The 23,113-nt window shown below is 45.0% G+C and overlaps 1 protein-coding gene across 1 annotated transcript in view; it reads right to left on the bottom strand.

The window, feature by feature from the left end:
• PAQR8 (progestin and adipoQ receptor family member 8) overlaps positions 1 to 16,135 on the bottom strand; it is a 54,086-nt gene extending 37,951 nt beyond the window's left edge. Inside the window, exon 1 of the mRNA XM_075341238.1 lies at positions 16,030 to 16,135. The gene's annotated coding sequence lies outside the window, so the exon portion shown is untranslated. The remainder of the gene's footprint in view (positions 1 to 16,029) is intronic.
• Between the last annotated feature and the right edge of the window lie 6,978 nt (positions 16,136 to 23,113).

The following is a 23,113-nucleotide window of genomic DNA, read 5'->3' as shown; positions in this document are numbered from 1 at the left end:
TGTATACAATGTTATTTGTGCAGCGTTTTCTACAGAGCTGCAGTAAAGACTGACACAGTGGGGAAGGGTCAGCAAGGTACAAGGGGAAATGATACAACCTAAAAATCAGCGTGGAAGGTCTGTGTAAAAGCAAGTGACGGTCCCTCGGGGCGCAGTAATGACAGCCATTAGTGTTTGTCACCAAGCATCTATCCTTACATGTGACATAAGAAAAAAAGGTTGAGTCCATTTTTACAAGACTTTAAATAAGAAAAGTAAAGCTGTCTGCAAGGAGGGACAAATACAGATATTGCTTCCGACCTAAAAAGCAAAAATATTCTCAAGCAATATGAGATTGTGTCCATGACCGGTCCTGTGGATTCAAGGAGCCACCAACGCCAGCGCCGTTTTCACCACAGTCAATGTACAGTCCACCGGCCAATCAGAGGCTGGCAGCTGACGTTGCTAGTCACATCATGGGCGGCAGATGACATCACTGCCATGTGTCGCCTGCTCCTTGTGATGACTGTAGAGAAGGGAATGCTACACTGCGCGCGAGGACAGGTAAGAAGAATCTTTTTTTTTTAATAAGAGCTGGGGGAGGACGACAGGACAGGAAGGACCCGGGATGGGGGATATTATTAAGGCCCATGATGAGGGACATTATTACAGGAAGGCCCCAGGATGGGAGCAGTATTACTGGAAAAAGGATTCAAGATGTGGATATTATAATTGGAAGGGGCTCAGGAAAAGGAGGACAGGGGACATTATTACACCAAGGGTGCAGGATGGGGATATTATTATGAAGGGCCCAGGAAGGGGACATTATTATTGCAAGGTTCCAGGATGGGGACATTATTATTGGAAGGTTCCAGGATGGGGACATTATTACAGGAAGGGCCCAGGATAGAGACATTATTATTGGAAGGGCCCAGGATAGAGACATTATTATTGGAAGGGCCCAGGATGGGGACATTATTATTGGAAGGGCCCAGGATAGAGACATTATTATTGGAAGGGCCCAGGATGGGGACATTATTACAGGAAGGGCACAGGATGGGGACATTATTACAGGAAGGGCACAGGATGGGGACATTATTACAGGAAGGGCACAGGATTGGGACATTATTATTGGAAGGGCCCAGGATGGGGACATTATTATTGGAAGGGCCCAGGATGGGGACATTATTACAGGAAGGGCACAGGATGGGGACATTATTACAGGAAGGGCACAGGATTGGGACACTATTATTGGAAGGGCCCAGGATGGGGACATTATTATTGGAAGGGGTTCAGGAAGAGGGACATTATTATAGGAAGGGCCCAGGATAGAGACATTATTATTGGAAGGGCCCAGGATGGGGACATTATTATTGGAAGGGCCCAGGATGGGGACATTATTACAGGAAGGGCACAGGATGGGGACATTATTACAGGAAGGGCACAGGATTGGGACATTATTATTGGAAGCGCCCAGGATGGGGACATTATTATTGGAAGGGCCCAGGATGGGGACATTATTACAGGAAGGGCACAGGATGGGGACATTATTACAGGAAGGGCACAGGATTGGGACATTATTATTGGAAGGGCCCAGGATGGGGACATTATTATTGTAAGGGCCCAGGATGGGGACATTATTACAGGAAGGGCACAGGATGGGGACATTATTACAGGAAGGGCACAGGATTGGGACACTATTATTGGAAGGGCCCAGGATGGGGACATTATTATTGAAAGGGGTTCAGGAACAGGGACATTATTACAGGAAGGGCCCAGGATAGAGACATTATTACAGGAAGGGCCCAGGATGGGGACATTATTACAGGAAGGGCCCAGGATAGAGACATTATTACAGGAAGGGCCCAGGATTGGGACATTATTACAGGAAGGGCCCAGGATGGGGACATTATTACAGGAAGGGCAGAGGATGAGGAACATCATTATAGCAAGGGTCCAGACTGGGTGACATTAGTATATCAAGGGCCTAGGATGGGGACAGTAATATAGCAAGGGCAGAGGATGGGTGACATTATTACTGGAAGAGGCCCAGGACGGGGAACATTATTATAGCAAGTGCCCAGGCTGGATGACATTGTTACAGGCAGGAAGGGCCTAATGAGTGAACAATATTACTGGAAAAACTGCCCAGGATGGGGACATTCTTATTAGAAGGGGCCGAGGACAGGGGACCTTATTACAGCAATGGCCTAGGATGGGAACATTATTACAGGAAGGGGCAATAATGGGGGACAGTAGAACAGCAAAGGCCCAGGAAGGGGAATAGTATTACAGCAAGGTCCCACTACAGGGGACATTATCACAGGAACCAGCCCAGAAACAGATAATATTACAGGAAGGGTCCAGGATGGGGGACAGTATTACACCAAGGGCCCAGATGAGTGACATTATTACTGGAAATGGCCCAGGATGGGTGACATTAATACTGGAAAAGACCCATGTTGAGGACATTATTGCAGCAAAGGGTTAGGATGGGGAGATTATTATTGGATAGAGCCCAGGATGGGTAACATTATTACTACAAAAGGGCCCAGGATGGGGAAATTATTACAGGAAGGTGCTCAGTGCAGAGGACATTATTACTGGAAGGGACCCAGTATGGGGAACATTGTCACAGGAAGCAGTCCGGAATGGGGGATATTATTACAGGAATGGGTCAGGAAGGGGAACATTATTACAGGACAGAGTTACAGAGGGCTGTACATCTGATAAACATGCTGGTAGGGGCCCAGGCCAAAATTTTGCAATAGGGTCCAAAAGACTTGTTACACCACTGTGAGCATCTCTGCCTCTTTTGATGTATCCCTTTATTGTATCTGCTTTGTCAGCAGCTGCTTGGCACTGGTCACTAAAGTTGAGTTTCTAAGGGGTGTGTCTATCTAATGTAAGGGGTGTGTCTATCTAATGTAAGGGGTGTGTCTATCTAATGTAAGGGGTGTGTCTATCTAATGTAAGGGGTGTGTCTATTTGATCTATCTGATCTAAGGGGTGTGTCTGTGATCTAAGGGGTGTATCTGATTTAAGGGGTGTGTCTTTCTGATCTAAGGGGTGTGCCCATCTGATCTAAGGGGTGTATCTATCTGATCTAAGGGGTGTGTCTATCTAATGTAAGGGGTGTGTCTGTGATCTAAGGGGTGTGTCTATGTGATCTAAGGGGTGTGTATATATGATCTAAGGGGTGTGTCTGTGATCTAAGGGGTGTGTCTGTGATCTAAGGGGTGTGTCTGTGATCTAAGGGGTGTGGCTATCTGATCTAAGGGGTGTGTCTATCTCTGATACAAGGGGTGTGTCTATCTCTGATACAAGGGGTGTGTCTATCACTAAATGTGTCTAGGGGGTGTGTCTATCTCTAAAAGAGTCCAGTAGGTGTGACTATCACTGACTTTAGAGGATTTATCTATCTCTGAATGTGTCCTGCACTTGTGTATAAAAGATTTCCTGCGATTCCTTTAAAAAACGATGGTGCTCCGCCAGGGTTGTCACAGCAACTTCACAACTGTCACTTCAAAGGTGGATGTTACGGAGGAGCTAGAAAGGGACTCACGTTAATTAGGAGCGGGGGCCGTGTATTCGGTGATGGGACTGACAGGGGAAACCTTGTTTGAAGTGAGAGTCGGGGAAGACGCTATGATATGGCAGCAGGGATCCTGGGCCTGGCGGGTGCTGGCGGCGGGCGAGGCAGAAATCCGCACATATCCCTTTAAATTCTACCATCTATTTACAGCCTCAAACACAAGAGTGTGCGTCAATCAGACCGAATAAAGGAACACTCCGGACAAAACTGATGAGAAGCCGCGTGTGGGGCATTAACGGGAGGAACGAATCCAAGAAACACAAACAGACACAATCCCAGAGAACTCGGGGCATCCTAGACGGCGAAAGGCTAGGGCCTATGGAAACCCGGCTGAAAAGTGTTTCCGGGCAGAGTTCTAGGGCTGGACTTAAAGGGGTATTCCCATCTCCAACATCCTATCTAGATATATACCGTAGTAGGCATAATAATAATAATAATAATAATAATAATAATAATAATAATAATAATAAAAAATAATAGCAAATAACTACAATTAAAAATGTAGTATAGTTCTCTTGATATAGCCATGTCTCTTACCTCATGTGCAGGGCATTGCAGCTGAGGTATCCATGGTAAACACTACCAGCAACTAACTGACTAAGGGCAACTTTGCACACTACTATATTGCACGTGCGATGTCGGTGGGGTCAAATCGAAAGTGACGCACTTCCGGCGTCACTTTCGACATCGTAGTGTGTAAATGATAGATGATACGATGAACGAGCGCAAAAACGTCGTTATCGTATCATCGTTGCATTCACCGACATTTCCATAATGCCGGTGCAGCGACAGGTACGATGTAGTTCCTCGTTCCTGCGGCAGCACACATCGCTGTGAATGAAGCCACAGGAGCGAGGAATATCTCCTTACCTGCCGCCGGCGGCTATGCGGAAGGACGGAGGTGGGCGGGATGTTTACATCCTGCTCATCTCCGCCCCTCCGCCGCTATTGGTCGCCTGCCGTGTGACGTCGCTCTGACGGCGCACGACCCGCCCCCTTAAGAAGGAGGTGGGTCGCCGGCCAGAGCGACGTCGCAGGGTAGGTGAGTGCATGTGAAGCTGGCGTAGCGATAATTTTCGCTACGCCAGCTATCACACGATATTGTACCTGCGATGGGGGCGGGGACTATCGCGTGCGACATCGCAGCATCGGCTTGCGATGTCGCAACGTGCAAAGCCCGCCTAACTGTCTCTTACCTCATGTGCAGGGCATTGCAGTTTAGGTATCCATGGTAAACACTACCAGCAACTAACTGACTAACTGTCTCTTACCTCATGTGCAGGGCATTGCAGATAAAGTATCCATGGTTAACACTACCAGCAACTAACTGACTAACTAACTGTCTCTTGCCTCATGTGCAGGGCATAGCAGAATAGGTATCCATGGTTAACACTACCAGCAACTAACTAACTAACTGTCTCTTACCTCATGTGCAGGGCATAGCAGAATAGGTATCCATGGTTAACACTACCAGCAACTAACTGACTAACTAATTGTCTCTTGCCTCATGTGCAGGGCATTGCAGATTAGGTATCCATGGTAAACACTACCAGCAACTAACTGACTAACTGTCTCTTTCCTCATGTGCAGGGCATTGCAGATTAGGTATCCATGGTTAACACTACCAGCACCTAACTGACTAACTAACTGTCTCTTGCCTCATGTGCAGGGCATAGCAGAATAGGTATCCATGGTTAACACTACCAGCACCTAACTGACTAACTAACTGTCTCTTGGCTCATGTGCAGGGCATTGCAGATTAGGTATCCATGGTAAACACTACCAGCAACTAACTGACTAACTGTCTCTTACCTCATGTGCAGGGCATTGCAGATTAGGTATCCATGGTTAACACTACCAGCACCTAACTGACTAACTAACTGTCTCTTGCCTCATGTGCAGGGCATAGCAGAATAGGTATCCATGGTTAACACTACCAGCAACTAACTGACTAACTGTCTCTTACCTCATGTGCAGGGCATTGCAGATTAGGTATCCATGGTTAACAGTACCAGCAACTAACTGACTAACTAACTGTCTCTTGCCTCATGTGCAGGGCATTGCAGATTAGGTATCCATGGTTAACAGTACCAGCAACTAACTGACTAGCTAACTGTCTCTCACCTCATGTGCAGGGCATTGCAGATTAGGTATCCATGGTTAACAGTACCAGCAACTAACTGACTAGCTAACTGTCTCTCACCTCATGTGCAGGGCATTGCAGATTAGGTATCCATGGTTAACACTACCAGCAACTAACTGACTAACTAACTGTCTCTTACCTCATATGCAATACCCTGCACATGAGGTAAGAGACATAGCTAATCAGGAGAACTATATTACATTTGTATTTGCCAATATTATTATTACACCTCCTACTGTACACTCTAGATACAAGGAAGTGCACGGCGAAAGGGAAGGGAAGGGAAACCCTGTGTCTAGGGAGAGGGAAGATGGTGACCCCTGACCAAACCTACTGCTGGTCCCTGAGGTCCCTCACCACTCTAGATAGGTTCCACATGACCCTAGGTATCCCTAATGCTGGGGCCTAAATAGGGAACGGGTTGGATGAGCTCAGGGGAAAAATGCATTAATTACTTATCAACCGATGACTCAGGTAGAAGTTCAAGAACGATACCACAGAGGAGTACAAGCCACCTGCTTGCAACCAAGGCTTGAAACTGAAAATATCACCAGCACCAGTCCAAAAGAAGGAAGGAGTATTTAAACACTAAGAGAATGCTGATGATCAGCAGTTGGGTGGAAGGCGAGCTCCTGCTGGGTCCAAAAGAGAGAGTGATGAACCCAGCAGGAAAGCTACCTATACCAATGACTACTGACAGCTGGAGCAATGGAAAGTCAGGAAACATTCTGTGCAGCCAGATGCTATGACCTTCTATAGCCAGACACCCCATGACTGTCTGTCACCCGTGACAACTACATATTGGGATAGGATCTTGGAGATAAGAATACCCCTTTAAATAAACTTCCTATTTCTCCGCAGTCTCAATCCCAAGGTTGTTTCTTATAGCTTTCGGCATCAGGCACCATCTGGAGATCAATAAAGCTCGCCGACAATTGATAAACCCCTTAGATGCCACGGTCAATAGCAATCGCAGCATCTAAGGGGATTGACAGAAGAAGGGATGCTCCTTCTGTCCCCTCACTGGCAGCCCTCAATGCTTTCCTGTGCTCCCCTCCATTAGGGTGTGTCACTTTAAAACTAATCAGCCATGATGCTGTGGATCGCTCTCTATTCCAAAACATTATATAATTTACCCGGGCCAATGTGGGCACAGCCGATCAGGACGATGAGTATTTTGGGGCACTGTATGGGAGTATTATTTTATGGGTACTATTTGGCAGTATTATTTGTGTATTGTATTGCAATATCACGTGAGTAATGTAGAAATATTGCTTGTGCCTAATATTTAGGGCATTACTATAGGAGAGCACTATAATGTGGATAATGTATGGCAATATTATTTGAGGCTCTCGGGCAGTATTACAAGTATGTGGGTGCTTTAAGGAAGTATTATTTGCTTTATTCTATGGTACTAGTATGTGAGCACTGTGCAGTATTTCATTATTGTATTGTGCATTTTGTGGATACTGTATAGGAGCATTACTTCTTTATTGTATTGTACTAATATGTAGGTACTGTATAGAAGCATTATTTATGCACTTTATGACAATATTATGTACGTACTGTATAGGACTATTTATTGTATGGCACTATCATATGGGTACTTAATAGTAGGGCATTGTTTCTGCACTATATGGCAGTATTATGTAGGACTGTAACAGAGTATTCATTTTTGAGGTTAATAGATTGTCCAAGGACAGGAGTAAGCGCTAGATCCAACCATTCACTTAAAATTCTGCAGCTGGTTTGTAGGCAAAAAACACCCCAAAATTGCCTGGATACAAACAAATAATAAATTGGAGATTTTTCATAGATAGAAAAAGCTCACCAACCAGCGCTGAATAATAAGATTATTTGATATTTTAATATTTTATTAATCGACAGTATGAAAAAATAAGATAGCATCTGCTCATGCTCTTGTGATTACCCTGTGCCCTTGGCGATTCTCTTTGGTATCCTCCAATCTGTTGCTAATGTGGTGTGATGAGAAACTGTGGAAAGAAAAGCGCAATAGGGTCTTACCCCAAAAAGGGAGGAAGATATGTAATAAAAACACACTCACCTATAATGGTTGTGCCAGTCACAACCACTATACAGGCATATATAAGATCCAGGTCCAGGCAGCAGTCCCAAAGTTGGCTGATAACAGAGAGTGATAGAAGAAGGGTCTTAATTCCGCGCCAAGGACTCAATGGATCCAGGAAGAGATTAATGCTTCTTTAATAACATGCACAAGTCTACGCGTTTCTGGAGACACAGCTCCCTTCATCAGGACATTGGCAAGAGAACATCAAATCTCTTTGATTTGATGTTCTCTTGCCAATGTCCTGATGAAGGGAGCTGTGTCTCCAGAAACGCGTAGACTTGTGCATGTTATTAAAGAAGCATTAATCTCTTCCTGGATCCATTGAGTCCTTGGCGCGGAATTAAGACCCTTCTTCTATCACTCTCTGTTATCAGCTAATGTGGTGTGGACATGACCTTTGGCTTTAATGGAATGACTGAGCTATCCTTGAGGAAGGGGGACTGGTGACGCCCCCGAAACGCGCATCGGATCTAGCTCAGTTTAATATTGTGAAGTGGACGCAGTTGTCTGCTTGTTCCTATCGATTACGGACTCTGCCGATTTACTGGCAACTGAACGTTTAAGCAAGGTGCACGGAGGAATCTACGCCTTGGGACGGTGCAATCTTGCTTCAGTAACTCTCAACTAATATCCTGCTTGGATCTAAGGATTTTCGCAAATCCCAACCCGGCATTATTCCCTCCTCTCCAGCGGTGAGAGAGAATCGCTCCACGCAAGGACCATACTTCACGGAGTCCCCATGCCAGCGCGGGTGTCAGGTAATATACACCGGGACTTGTAACGAGTTCCTGGTGCACTGATCCCTCTGCCTGTTAGAGCCTTTGGTAGAAGCGCGGCATATTCAATCTTATTTCAGGGACCGTGAAAACTTGCAGCGTGGATGTCAGCACAATCTAATCGATTTTGAAGGATACATCTGTGCACTAACATTCGCCAGAAGGAACCCTTGCCCTCACATATGGGCTAACACGGACGTGGTACCCCCCCCTTGGGCAAAAAAACTTTTATAACAATCATCTTTCATTTTCTTTTGGTCGGACCTTTAGTTTTACCAACACTTAGTAATATTCGTGGTGCCACCGGCCGGGGCTCCACGATAGTACAGTATTATTATACTCCCTCTTGTCTGTATATCTTTTTTGTGTTTTTTTTGTGTTTTTTGTGTTTTTTGTCCTATGTAGTAGTATTATTATTCATTATTTTTTCATACTGTCGATTAATAAAATATTAAAATATCAAATAATCTTATTATTCAGCGCTGGTTGGTGAGTATTCATTTTTATTGTATGGGTGTATAGGCGTATTATTTGTTTATTCTATGGTACTATTATTTGGGTGCTATATAGAAGTATTATTTGATTATTCTATGGGTACTATTATGTGGGTGCTGTATAGGAGTATTATTTGTTGATTTTAAGGAACTATTATTTGGACACTGTACAGGAGTATTAATTGTTTATTCTATGGTACTATTATTTGGACACTGTACAGGAGTATTAATTGTTTATTGTATGGTACTATTATTTGGCTACTATATAGGAGTATTATTTGATTATTCTGTGGTACTATTTTGTGGGTGCTGTATAGGAGTATTATTTCTTTATTGTACACACTATTATTTGGCTGCTGTATAGATGTTCATTTGATTATTCTATGGGCACTATTATGTGGGTTCTTTATGGCAGTTTTATTTGATTAGTATATGTAATATTATTTTGCTATTGTATATGAGTTTTATTTGTTTATTACACGGTACTATTATATGAGTGCTGTATAGACAACGTCCTTGCGCATAGCTTTACATATTATGTTAGTACTATAGTTGGGTGTTATTTCGGCCCTGTATGGTATTGTGTGTAGGCAGTGTGTGGCAGTATTGTTTGGGCATAATATTGCATATTATTTGGGTACAGCTATGTATCACAGTATCATGTGTATGCTGTATGGGAGTATTAATTCTGCCCAGAGTTGTACATACTCTGGGTAATATAGAGGAGTATTATAACAAGTATATGCATATGACATCACATATTATCGGGTACTGTATGGGAGTATCATTTATGCATTGCATTATGATTTATGCACTGTAGGAAAGTATTATTTTGTGCATTACAGTATATGGTAACATTAGCACAATAGGGCGGTATTATTTGTGTAATTTATAGATGGGGCTCTCCAGAGCAGATAACTTCTGAGTGCCCCAGGGGTATAAACCCCAATACAGCTGAGACTATACACACGCCAGTATATCAGAGATGGCGGTCTCAGCACTGACTATAGGACGTCCTACACGTCCCACAGTCAATGAGTAAAGACTTATTAATAGGGGTTTCTATTAGACATGCGCTCCCCATCTTCAGCTCCATCATCAGGTCAGTATTATCACAGTAATAGGATCTCCCACATCTGAGGGATGATGGAATTCCTGTCATTTTCAGAGGAGTAGGAGTCTGCGCACTATCACAAGGTGCAGCTCGGTCACTACATGACCTGTGGGTGCGGATTACATAGTGAATACATTACTTAGCCGAGTTCTGAGCCTGTCTGATACTCCAGAGCTGCACTCATAATTCTGCAGGTTGCAGAGCAGAACTCTCTCAGCATTCCTTGCTTGTTCAGTGTCTACAAAGAGCTTGTTCTGAAGATTCACATCACAATTCTGTAAAGCAATTAAAACGCAGAAAGATATATAAACTGTATATAGTCAGCTCTGCTCTCTGGTGTCAGGTATTACATATAAATCACAGGTAATAAACTGTGAGGACGCACAGCACGAGCCTATGGCTGATTCACATCCTCAAGGCTCACCTTCTACTGTAAAATACAGTATGATGATTGTCAGTGTGTATCACCAGAATAGTGAGTGCAGCTCTGGAGTATAATACAGGAGGTAACTCAGAATCAGTAATCTATGTACACAGTGACTGCACCAGCAGAATAGTGAGTGCAGCTCTGGAGTATAATACAGGAGGTAACTCAGGATCAGTAATGTAATGTATGTACACAGTGACTGCACCAGCAGAATAGTGAGTGCAGCTCTGGAGTATAATACAGGAGGTAACTCAGGATCAGTAATGTAATGTATGTACACAGTGACTGCACCAGCAGAATAGTGAGTGCAGCTCTGGAGTATAATACAGGATGTAACTCAGGATCAGTACAGGATCAGTAATGTAATGTATGTACACAGTGACTGCGCCAGCAGAATAGTGAGTACAGCTCTGGAGTATAATACAGGAGGTAACTCAGGATCATTACAGGATAAGTAATGTAATGTATGTACACAGTGACTCCACCAGCAGAATAGTGAGTGCAGCTCTGGAGTATAATACAGGAGGTAACTCAGGATCAGTACAGGATCAGTAATGTAATGTATGTACATAGTGACTGCACCAGCAGACTAGTGAGTGCAGCTCTGGAGTATAATACATTAATGCCAAAAGGAAAACAAAGGATAGTATCGGCCCCTTAAAATATAATAACAAGTTAGTTATAGAGGACAAACAAAAGACTGAGATATTAAATAGGCATTTCTCATCTGTATTCACCAAGGAACTGACTGTACCAGGGATCATTCAACAAGTGAAAAATCAAAGTCCACCACCCGATATAATTAATTTAACACAAGATGAAGTACGCCTACGTCTGAGTAAATTAAACATTGACAAATCCCCAGGGCCAGATGGCATTCATCCACGAATATTGAGGGAATTGAGCTCCGTAATCGACAGACCGCTGTATCTCATCTTTTTAGACTCACTTGTAACAGGGTTGGTGCCTCAGGATTGGAGGATTGCTGATGTGGTACCGATATTTAAGAAAGGTAAGAGGGTAGATCCAGGCAACTACCGTCCAGTAAGCCTGACATCAGTAGTATGCAAAGTTTTTGAGGGCATTTTAAGGGATGACATGCAAACATATATTGCAGAAAATAATATAATAACTGACAAACAGCATGGATTCATGAAAGATAAGTCGTGTCTAACCAACCTGTGGGGTTCTATGAGGGGGGTAAGTGCAAACCTGGATATTGGGAATGCAGCTGATGTGATTTATTTGGACTTTGCAAAGGCATATGATACTGTACCACACAATAGCCTTATACTAAAGCTCCAGAAGCAAGGACTAGGGGACACAATATGCAACTGGGTAAGGAATTGGCTAAAAGATAGGAAACAAAGAGTAGTCATAAATGGTACATTCTCTAAATGGGCTATAGTCAGCAGTGGGTGCAGCAGGGATCTGTGCTAGGACCGATTCTTTTTACTCTCTTTATTAATGACCTTGTGGATGGGATTGATAGTACAGTGTCAGTCTTTGCCGATGACACCAAACTATGTAGGATATTGAAAACTGACCTTGATAGTACAATATTACAAAAAGATCTGGATAAGATGTCAGAATGGGCAGATACTTGGCAAATGAGATTTAATGTTGATAAATGTAAAGTAATGCACCTAGGACGGAGTAATCCTATAACTGCGTATACATTAAATGGAAGTAAACTCGGGACTACAGAACAGGAGAAGGACTTGGGTATTCTCATTACAAATAAGCTGAGCAGCAGCACTCAATGTCAAGCAGCAGCTGCTAAAGCAAACAAGATTCTAGGGTGTATAAAAAGAGAGATTAGATCCCGTGATCCCAACGTATTGTTACCCCTCTATAAATCACTTGTAAGGCCACATCTGGAATATGGGATCCAGTTTTGGGCTCCACATTTTAAAAAGGACATTCAGAAGTTAGAGTCAGTTCAAAGGCGGCAACTAGACTATTACAAGGAATGGAGGCCGCCCGTATGATGAGGAATGGAGGCCGCCCGTATGATGAGGAATGGAGGCCGCCCGTATGATGAGTAATGGAGGCCGCCCGTATGATGAGTGATGGAGGTCGCTCGTATGATGAGGAATGGAGGCCGCCCGTATGATGAGGAATGGAAGGCCTCCCATATGATGACAGGTTGAAAAAGTTAGATATGTTTAGCTTAGAAAAAAGACGTCTCAGAGGAGATCTCATTTATATGTATAAATATATGTGTGGTCAATATAAAGGACTGGCACATGACTTATTTCTTCCAAAGACAATACTAAGGACCAGGGGGCACTCACTGCGAGTGGAAGAAAAGCGATTCCGACAGCTAAATAGGAAAGGGTTCTTTACAGTTAGAGCAGTCAGACTGTGGAATGCGACCACAAGAGGTAGTAATGGCAGATACTATAACAGCTTTTATATCAGGGCTGGATGATTTCCTCAGTACACAAAACATTGTTGGTTATAAATGACTTAGTGACTAAATGTAGAACTGGTGGAGGAAGGGTGAACTAGATGGACCTAGGTCTTTTTTCAACCTAAGTAACTATGTAACTATGTAACTCAGGATCAGTACAGGATATGCAATATATGATACAGTGACTCCACCAGCAGAATAGTGAGTGCAGCTCTGGAGTATAATACTGGATGTATCTCAGGATCATTACAGGATATGCAATGTATGATACAGTGACTCCACCAGCAGAATAGTGAGTGCAGCTCTGGATTATAATACAGGATGTAACTCAGGATCAGTACAGGATCAGTAATGTAATGTATGTACACAGTGACTACGCCAGCAGAATAGTGAGTGCAGCTCTGGAGTATAATACAGGAGGTAACTCAGGATCAGTAATGTAATGTATGTGCACAGTGACTGCAGCAGCAGAATAGTGAGTGCAGCTCTGGAATATAATACAGGATGTAACTCAGGATCAGTAATGTAATGTATGTACACAGTGACTGCACCAGCAGAATAGTGAGTGCAGCTCTGAAGTATAATACAGGATGTAACTCAGGATCAGTAATGTAATGTATGTACACAGTGACTGCACCAGCAGAATAGTGAGTGCAGCTCTGGAGTATAATACATTATGTAACTCAGGATCAGTACAGGATATGCAATGTATGATACAGTGCAGGATAAGATAATAATAAAAACTACTCCTATAATTTGAAGTCTAAATTCTAGGATATTTTAAGTATTTCTGAATTTTGCCCCAAATTTCCCCAAACTGCCAAAAAATACCTCTTTTTTTGTTTAAAATATGTACAGACCCTGTCTCCTCTCTAATGAAAGCACATTCATTCTACCATACCCCGAACAGCCATGTACTACAGAGGATCTGGGGTCAAAAGGGACTTCAAAGCACTAGTGGTTATACAAATTTGAATCAAAATATCCATTTACAATGTTCCACAATGGGATTTAAATATTGGAAGGTGCGATTATATAACGGTGCTGGGTATTTAGTGACTACCCCTTTAAGGACTTGATAATAGAGCATAAGTGACTCTTAGAAATGTCCACATCCTTCCATAGGAATATAATGCAATGAGTGGAATCTCAGATACAAGACAGACCTGCGATTGGTTAATCCTAAAGAATTTCCATCTTTATAATAGTGCTGTAGTGTTATAAGATGATCTGATACTAACTCTGGGCCCTTTGTATATAAAAGTCTCTGGAGGTTCCCAGTTCTGGAAAGATGACAGATAAAGTAGTGATCATTGGGGGCAGGGACTACTGCTGTTGAAAAACACTTGAGACTGAATTGGATGAAAACAGGGAACAATAGCTTGCAAGAAATACAAAAAACTTAACTGAATATAGATTTAATCTAAATTTAATTGATGGAGTGTAAGACATTCATCTCAACTCAGAAAATGGGACAGAAATGGGGTCCCCTGCCGCCCCTACTTTCTCCCATATGACCAATTAGCAGTTAAACAAAAAAAAAAAGGATGATTACAGGGAACAATAGCTTGCTAGAAATAAAAAACTATACTGAATTTTGATTTTAATATACTTCTATATGAGGAATTTAGTTGTGATTTATGGAATACAAAACATTCATCTCAACTCAGAAAAGGGGACAGAAATGGGGTCCCCTGCTGCCCCTACTTTCTCCCATATGACCAATTAGCAGTTAAAGAGAAAACATGGATGATAACAGGGAACAATAGCTTGCTAGAAATAAAAAAAACTATACTGAACTTAGATTTAATCTAGCTCTATAAGAGCAATTTAGTTGTGATTGATGGAGTATAAGACACTCATCTCAACTCAGAAAAGGGGACAGAAATGGGGTCCCCTGCAGCCCCTCCTTTCTCCCGTATAACCAAATAGCAGTTAAACAGAAAACATGGATGATAACAGGGAACAATAGCTTGCTAGAAATAAAAAAAACTATTTAATTTAGATTTAATCTAGCTCTATAAGAGGAATTTAGTTGTGATTGATGGATTACAAGACACTCATCTCAACTCAGAAAAGGGGACAGAAATGGGGTCCCCTGCAGCCCCTCCTTTCTCCCGTATAACCAATTAGCAGTTAAACAGAAAACATGGATGATAACAGGGAACAATAGCTTGCTAGAAATAAAAAAAAATATACTGAATGTAGATTTAATCTACCTCTATATGAAACATTCATCTCAATTCAGAAAGGGGACAGAAATGGGGTCCCCTGCTGCCCCTACTTTCTCCCATATGACCAATTAGCAGTTAAAAAAAAAAAAGAATGATAACAGGGAACAATAGCTTGCTAGAAATAAAAAAAAACTATACTGAATTTAGATTTAATCTACCACTATATGAGACGTTTAGTTGTGATTGATGGATACAAAACATTCATCTCAACTCAGAAAAGGGGACAGAAATGGGGTCCCCTGCCGCCCCTCCTTTCTTCCATATCAGCAATTACCACTGAAGCAGAAAACAAAGGGGATATTGACATTTCCCTACTCTCCGGCATCAAAGAACAGCAAAGAACCTCCTAAAATCGCACCCACCGAAGACCCCTATACCTGCATAGAGACTAGTGGTACAGATTTTCGTAAAACTAAACTTTCAGTATTGATTGACATTCCCCCAAAACAACAAAGCAACACAGAAAATCTCATTAAAAATACTATTTAAAGTGATATAAGAAGTACTGGACCACAGCTGCCCCAGAACATCTTGAAATTATACATGTGCTGCTCAAAAGCCACAACTAAGTAAAGATGTTCTGCAGCAGCAGTGAGCAGATGCTGAAAAAAACATACAATACTGGAGCGAGTGACATGAAAACAACAAGTGTCTCGGAGCAGATGCCGCCTCGTTTAGATGGAACTGAAGTGTGAAGGAAACGGAGGAGAATAACAATAAGCTGTCAGGGTTCACATCGGCATCAACAGACGGGTACAATACCTTCCTGCAGTACCACCGCCAGGGTCCGGGCTGAGCCTCCTGGGGCTGTCAGATAGGGCTAAGCAGCGAGGCTGGATGTTCAGCCAGAAGCAGATCACAAACAGGGTGTGTTTATAAGGAGTGAGACACAAGGAGGAGGGAGGAGGATCACATCACAGGGAGAAACACCATATGCAACTCCCCAACTGCAACACATCACCGCCAGACACAGTGTAACTCTACATACAACTCCCCAACTGCAACACATCACCGCCAGACACAGTGTAACTCCATATACAACTCCCCAACTGCAACACATCACCGCCAGACACAGTGTAACTCCATATACAACTCCCCAACTGCAACACATCACAGCCAGACACAGTGTAACTCCATATACAACTCCCCGACTGTAACACATCACAGCCAGACACAGTGTAACTCCATATACAACTCCCCAACTGCAACACATCACAGCCAGACACAGTGTAACTCCATATACAACTCCCCGACTGTAACACATCACAGCCAGACACAGTGTAACTCCATATACAACTCCCCGACTGTAACACATCACCGCCAGACACAGTGTAACTCCATATACAACTCCCCAACCGTAACACATCACAGCCAGACACAGTGTAACTCCATATACAACTCCCACACTGTAACACATCACAGCCAGACACAATGTAACTCCATACACAACTCCCCAACTGCAACACATCACAGCCAGACACAGTGTAACTCCATACAAAACTCCCCAACTGTAACACATCACCGCCAGACACAGTGTAACTCCATATACAACTCCCCAACTGCAACACATCACCGCCAGACACAGTGTAACTCTACATACAACTCCCCAACTGCAACACATCACAGCCAGACACAGTGTAACTCCATATACAACTACCAGACTGCAACACATCACAGCCAGACACAGTGTAACTCCATATACAACTCCCCAACTGCAACACATCACCACCAGTCACAGTGAAACTCCATATACAACTCCCCGACTGTAACACATCACCGCCAGACACAGTGTAACTCCATATACAACTCCCCGACTGTAACACATCACAGCCAGACACAGTGAAACTCCATATACAACTACCAGACTGCAACACATCACAGCCAGACACAGTGTAACTCCATATACAACTCCCCGACTGTAACACATCACAGCCAGACACAGTGTAACTCCATACACAACTCACCAACTGCAACACATCACCGCCAGTCACAGTGTAACTCCATATACAACTCCCCAACTGCAACACATCACAGCCAGACACAGTGTAACTCCATATACAACTCCCCAACTGCAACACATCACAGCCAGACACAGTGTAACTCCATATACAACTCCCCAACTGCAACACATCACAGCCAGACACAGTGTAACTCCATATGCAACTCCCCAACTGCAACACATCACCGCCAGACACAGTGTAACTCTACATACAACTCCCCAACTGCAACACATCACCGCCAGACACAGTGTAACTCCATATACAACTCCCCAACTGCAACACATCACAGCCAGACACAGTGTAACTCCATATACAACTCCCCGACTGTAACACATCACCGCCAGACACAGTGTAACTCCAAATACAACTCCCCGACTGTAACACATCACAGCCAGACACAGTGTAACTCCATATACAACTCCCCAACTGCAATACATCACCGCCAGACACAGTGTAACTCTACATACAACTCCCCAACTGTAACACATCACAGCCAGACACAGTGTAACTCCATATACAATTCCCCAACTGTAACACATCACAGCCAGACACAGTGTAACTCCATATACAACTCCCCGACTGTAACACATCACAGCCAGACACAGTGTAACTCCATATACAACTCCCCAACTGCAACACATCACCGCCAGTCACAGTGTAACTCCATACACAACTCCCCGACTGTAACACATCACAGCCAGACACAGTGTAACTCCATATACAACTCCCCAACTGCAACACATCACCGCCAGTCACAGTGTAACTCCATATACAACTACCAGACTGCAACACATCACAGCCAGACACAGTGTAACTCCATATACAACTCCCCGACTGTAACACATCACAGCCAGACACAGTGTAACTCCATACACAACTCACCAACTGCAACACATCACCGCCAGTCACAGTGTAACTCCATATACAACTCCCCAACTGCAACACATCACAGCCAGACACAGTGTAACTCCATATACAACTCCCCAACTGCAACACATCACAGCCAGACACAGTGTAACTCCATATACAACTCCCCAACTGCAACACATCACAGCCAGACACAGTGTAACTCCATATGCAACTCCCCAACTGCAACACATCACCGCCAGACACAGTGTAACTCTACATACAACTCCCCAACTGCAACACATCACCGCCAGACACAGTGTAACTCCATATACAACTCCCCAACTGCAACACATCACAGCCAGACACAGTGTAACTCCATATACAACTCCCCGACTGTAACACATCACCGCCAGACACAGTGTAACTCCAAATACAACTCCCCGACTGTAACACATCACAGCCAGACACAGTGTAACTCCATATACAATTCCCCAACTGTAACACATCACAGCCAGACACAGTGTAACTCCATATGTGACGCCCTGGACAAGCCAGGGGTCACAGGTAATGACATCACCACACCCTTATATACAACTCCCCAACTGTAACACATCACCGCCAGACACAGTGTAACTCCATATACAACTCCCCAACTGCAACACATCACAGCCAGACAGAGTGTAACTCTATACACAACTCCCCAACTGCAACACATCACAGCCAGACACATTGTAACTCCATATACAACTCCCCAACTGTAACAAATCACAGCCAGACACAGTGTAACTCCATATACAACTCCCCGACTGTAACACATCACAGCCAGACACAGTGTAACTCCATATGCAACTCCCCAACTGTAACACATCACCGCCAGACACAGTGTAACTCCATATACGACTCCCCAACTGTAACACATCACAGCCAGACACAGTGTAACTCCATATGCAACTCCCCAACTGTAACACATCACCGCCAGACACAGTGTAACTCCATATACAACTCCCCAACTGTAACACATCACAGCCAGACACAGTGTAACTCCATATACAACTCCCCAACTGTAACACATCATAGCCAGACACAGTGTAACTCCATATACAACTCCCCGACTGTAACACATCACAGCCAGACACAGTGTAACTCCATACACAACTCCCCAACTGTAACACATCACCGCCAGACACAGTGTAACTCCATATACAACTCCCCGACTGTAACACATCACAGCCAGACACAGTGTAACTCCATATACAACTCCCCGACTGTAACACATCACAGCCAGAACAGTGTAACTCCATATACAACTCCCCGACTGTAACACATCACAGCCAGACACAGTGTAACTCCATACACAACTCACCAACTGCAACACATCACAGCCAGACACAGTGTAACTCCATATACAACTACCAGACTGCAACACATCACAGCCAGACACAGTGTAACTCCATATACAACTCCCCAACTGCAACACATCACAGCCAGACACAGTGTAACTCCATATACAACTCCCCAGCTGCAACACATCACAGCCAGACACAGTGTAACTCCATACACAACTCCCCGACTGTAACACATCACAGCCAGACACAGTGTAACTCCATACACAACTCCCCGACTGTAACACATCACCGCCAGACACAGTGTAACTCCATATACAACTCCCCGACTGCAACACATCACCGCCAGACACAGTGTAACTCCATATACAACTCCCCGACTGCAACACATCACCGCCAGACACAGTGTAACTCCATACACAACTCCCCGACTGTAACACATCACAGCCAGACACAGTGTAACTCCATATACAACTCCCCAACTGCAACACATCACAGCCAGACACAGTGTAACTCCATACACAACTCCCCGACAGTAACACATCACCGCCAGACACAGTGTAACTCCATACACAACTCCCCGACTGTAACACATCACAGCCAGACACTGTGTAACTCCATACACAACTCCCTGACTGTAACACATCACAGCCAGACACAGTGTAACTCCATACACAACTCCCCAACTGCAACACATCACAGCCAGACAGTGTAACTCCATATACAACTCCCCGACTGTAACACATCACAGCCAGACACTGTATAACTCCATACACAACTCCCCGACTGCAACACATCACAGCCAGGCACTGTGTAACTCCATATACAACTCCCCTACTGCAACACATCACAGCCAGACACAGTGTAACTCTATATACAACTCCCCAACTGCAACACATCACAGCCAGGCACTGTGTAACGCCATATACAACTTCCCGACTGTAATATCACCACTAGACACAGTGTAACTCCATATACAACTCCCACATTATAACACATCACGGACAGAAACACCATATGTAACGCCCCAACTGTAATACATTACAGCTAGACAGTGTAACTCCAAATGAAACTCCCTGAATGTAACACATTGTAATGCTTAATGCCGATATAGGGGCAGCGACTGGGATTAGTGGACCCACTGGACCCCAAGGGGGACCTGGGCTCACCCTTTAGTGGGAGGGGCTTAACTAATGTGGTGGACGCCAGGTACCACTCCCAGGGCAGTTACCGGGAATGTGGCTGCTGACCCGAGGACAGGTGATGGCCTCTGATATAGGCACAGGCAGGATGACTGAGGCAGACATTCAGGTGGATACGGACAGGTATGGCGGGCACAGCAGGGACAGGTAGGTATGGGAAGGCAGACTCAGGTACAGGTGACGGACACAGGGATTACAAGACCTGCCAACACGCTAGACAGACAGGACATTGACTATCTGGGAACATTGTACAGGCACCTCCCCTAATGGGAGGATGCCTTAAATAATCTGTGCATTTCAGCCGCAAGGAAATAGTGTGCAGACCCTTTAAGAGGAGGGCTGGTGTGCTTGTGCATGTCTTAGGTGCACTCCTGGGAACCATGTACAGGGCCCGGGAGGGGAAGGAGGTAGCAGAGCACGTGGGAGACTGTGTGGCAGCATGGGAGAATGCGTAAGTTGGCATCCCTACAGGGGTGCTGAGGCTACAGTAATCAGTGTAACTCCATATACAACTCCCCGATTGAAAGATATCAAAGTCATACACAGTTTAATACCACATACAACTCCCCAACTGTAACAAATCACAGTCAGACACACTATAACACCTTATACAACTTCCTGGCTGTGTCTGTAACAGTGTAAATCCACAATTTCCCTACATTTATAGAGTTCTGCTGTTGCTCTGGTTCTGCAGCAGCTATCAGAATCCTGGCTGGAACCAAACTATTATAAAGTGCTGTGTACCCCCCCAATAATGTGCCCCCAAATCCTGTGGGCCCCCAGTGCTATACGCCCCCTCAGTGTTGTGTGGCTCCCTTGTGCTGTGTAACCCCCCCAGTGATGTGTGTGTGTGTGACGCCCTGGACTAGTCAGGTCGTCCCAGGTAGTCACACACAACACCACACCCACTCCCGATTAGGTAACACCAGTCAAACTAAAAACCTTGTCACCACCCTCCAGGTTTAATGTCCACACCAGGGGGGTGGAGCCAGGCAGTTGGCTCCGCCCACTGATGAGTTCACAGGCCTGGAGGCGGGAAAACACATGGAGTCTAGTTCAAGTGCAAGTGTAGAGCAGTCATGTTCACGGGCAGTCCTCTGTCCAGGCTGCCAAGAGACTACCAGGTGGCTGGGTCGGGGCCCAGTCACCATTGGCAAGGAGGCAGACGGTAGTGGCCGCCTGCAGGAGACCAGGAAGACGACCGGTGGAACCGTAAGGGACCGGGACAGGGTAGTGGCCCGCCGGAACCGAACCGGGGAGCCAACTGGATACCGGAGCACCAGGCAGGCTACTCAGACCCAATACAAAGCCCTGAACCGACAGGGCCGAGTCGAATCAACTGATTGCGGACTGGACTTAAGGACCTATCCCACACAAGTCCCGTTAGAAGACAACAGCCCAACCATATAGGGTAAAGCCACCGCCAAGGCATAGAGACCCGAAGGGCCAGCGTCTGTGGGCAAACGGGCTCCTATGGCATATACAAGTCGGGGAGCGGACTACCAGTGTCCACGCATAGGAGTCAAACATTTACACACAGGAGAAAGGCAGAAACCACCAACCTATTCTGGGAGAAGCTTCAGCCGGCTGCGGGCCCCGTTCATCACTCCGTTTGGTTTACCAGAGACTCCAGTGTGTTGTGTCAGAGTGAGTACACCAGTGCCATCAGGCACCGCACCGCACCGCAACACTTCACCCTGCACCCCGGCCCTCGCCAACCGGGCCCCGGGACCAACACCCCCTACCCACGGAGGGGTCAACACCTAGCTGCGCCATTACACCGCTCCCGGGAGCCCCCATACCTTCACCACAGCGGTGGTGTCTACAATCACCACAACCCGTGGGTGGCGTCACGAACTTACATCCCAAACCAAACCACCGCGGCCCCGGCCATAGAACTCCTCACCCAAATCCCCGTGTGTAGCGCCGACTCCCTTGCAGAGCGACGTGACCCCCGGGTCCATGAGAGGCTCGAGCCACCACCCGCAGTACGAGCACGGATCCGAGCGGCTCGGCGGTCGCAGCCGAGCCCGCGGGGCGGTACATGTGCAGCCCCCAGCGCTCTGTGCCCCCCCAGTGATGTGTGTGCAGCCCCCAGCGCTCTGTGCCCCCCCTCCCAGTGATGTCTATTACCCCTTCCACCCCCAGTGATGTGTGTTCTCTAGCTCCTCCTGTGATGTATATATCTCAAGGGGGCCCCACAATTTTGCCAGTATGGGGCCCTGAAATTCCTGGTGGCAGCCCTGACTGTAAGATATCACAGCCAACCAGAGTGTAATACAAAAATCAACTCAGATGTAGTGTAACATATATGATTCATTTATCCTGACTGTGCAGTGTCAGAAAACAAAATATTTTTTTCAGGTTCTTTTAGGACATGTCCTTAATTCCCCTCCCCCCACCCCACGTGAGAGTATACTATTGGACAACATTAAACATTTAACATACTTAT

Source organism: Anomaloglossus baeobatrachus, chromosome 3, assembly GCF_048569485.1.
Source record: "Anomaloglossus baeobatrachus isolate aAnoBae1 chromosome 3, aAnoBae1.hap1, whole genome shotgun sequence".
NCBI classification, from domain to species: domain Eukaryota; kingdom Metazoa; phylum Chordata; class Amphibia; order Anura; family Aromobatidae; genus Anomaloglossus; species Anomaloglossus baeobatrachus.
This window is presented reverse-complemented; position numbering and strand designations above follow the sequence as displayed.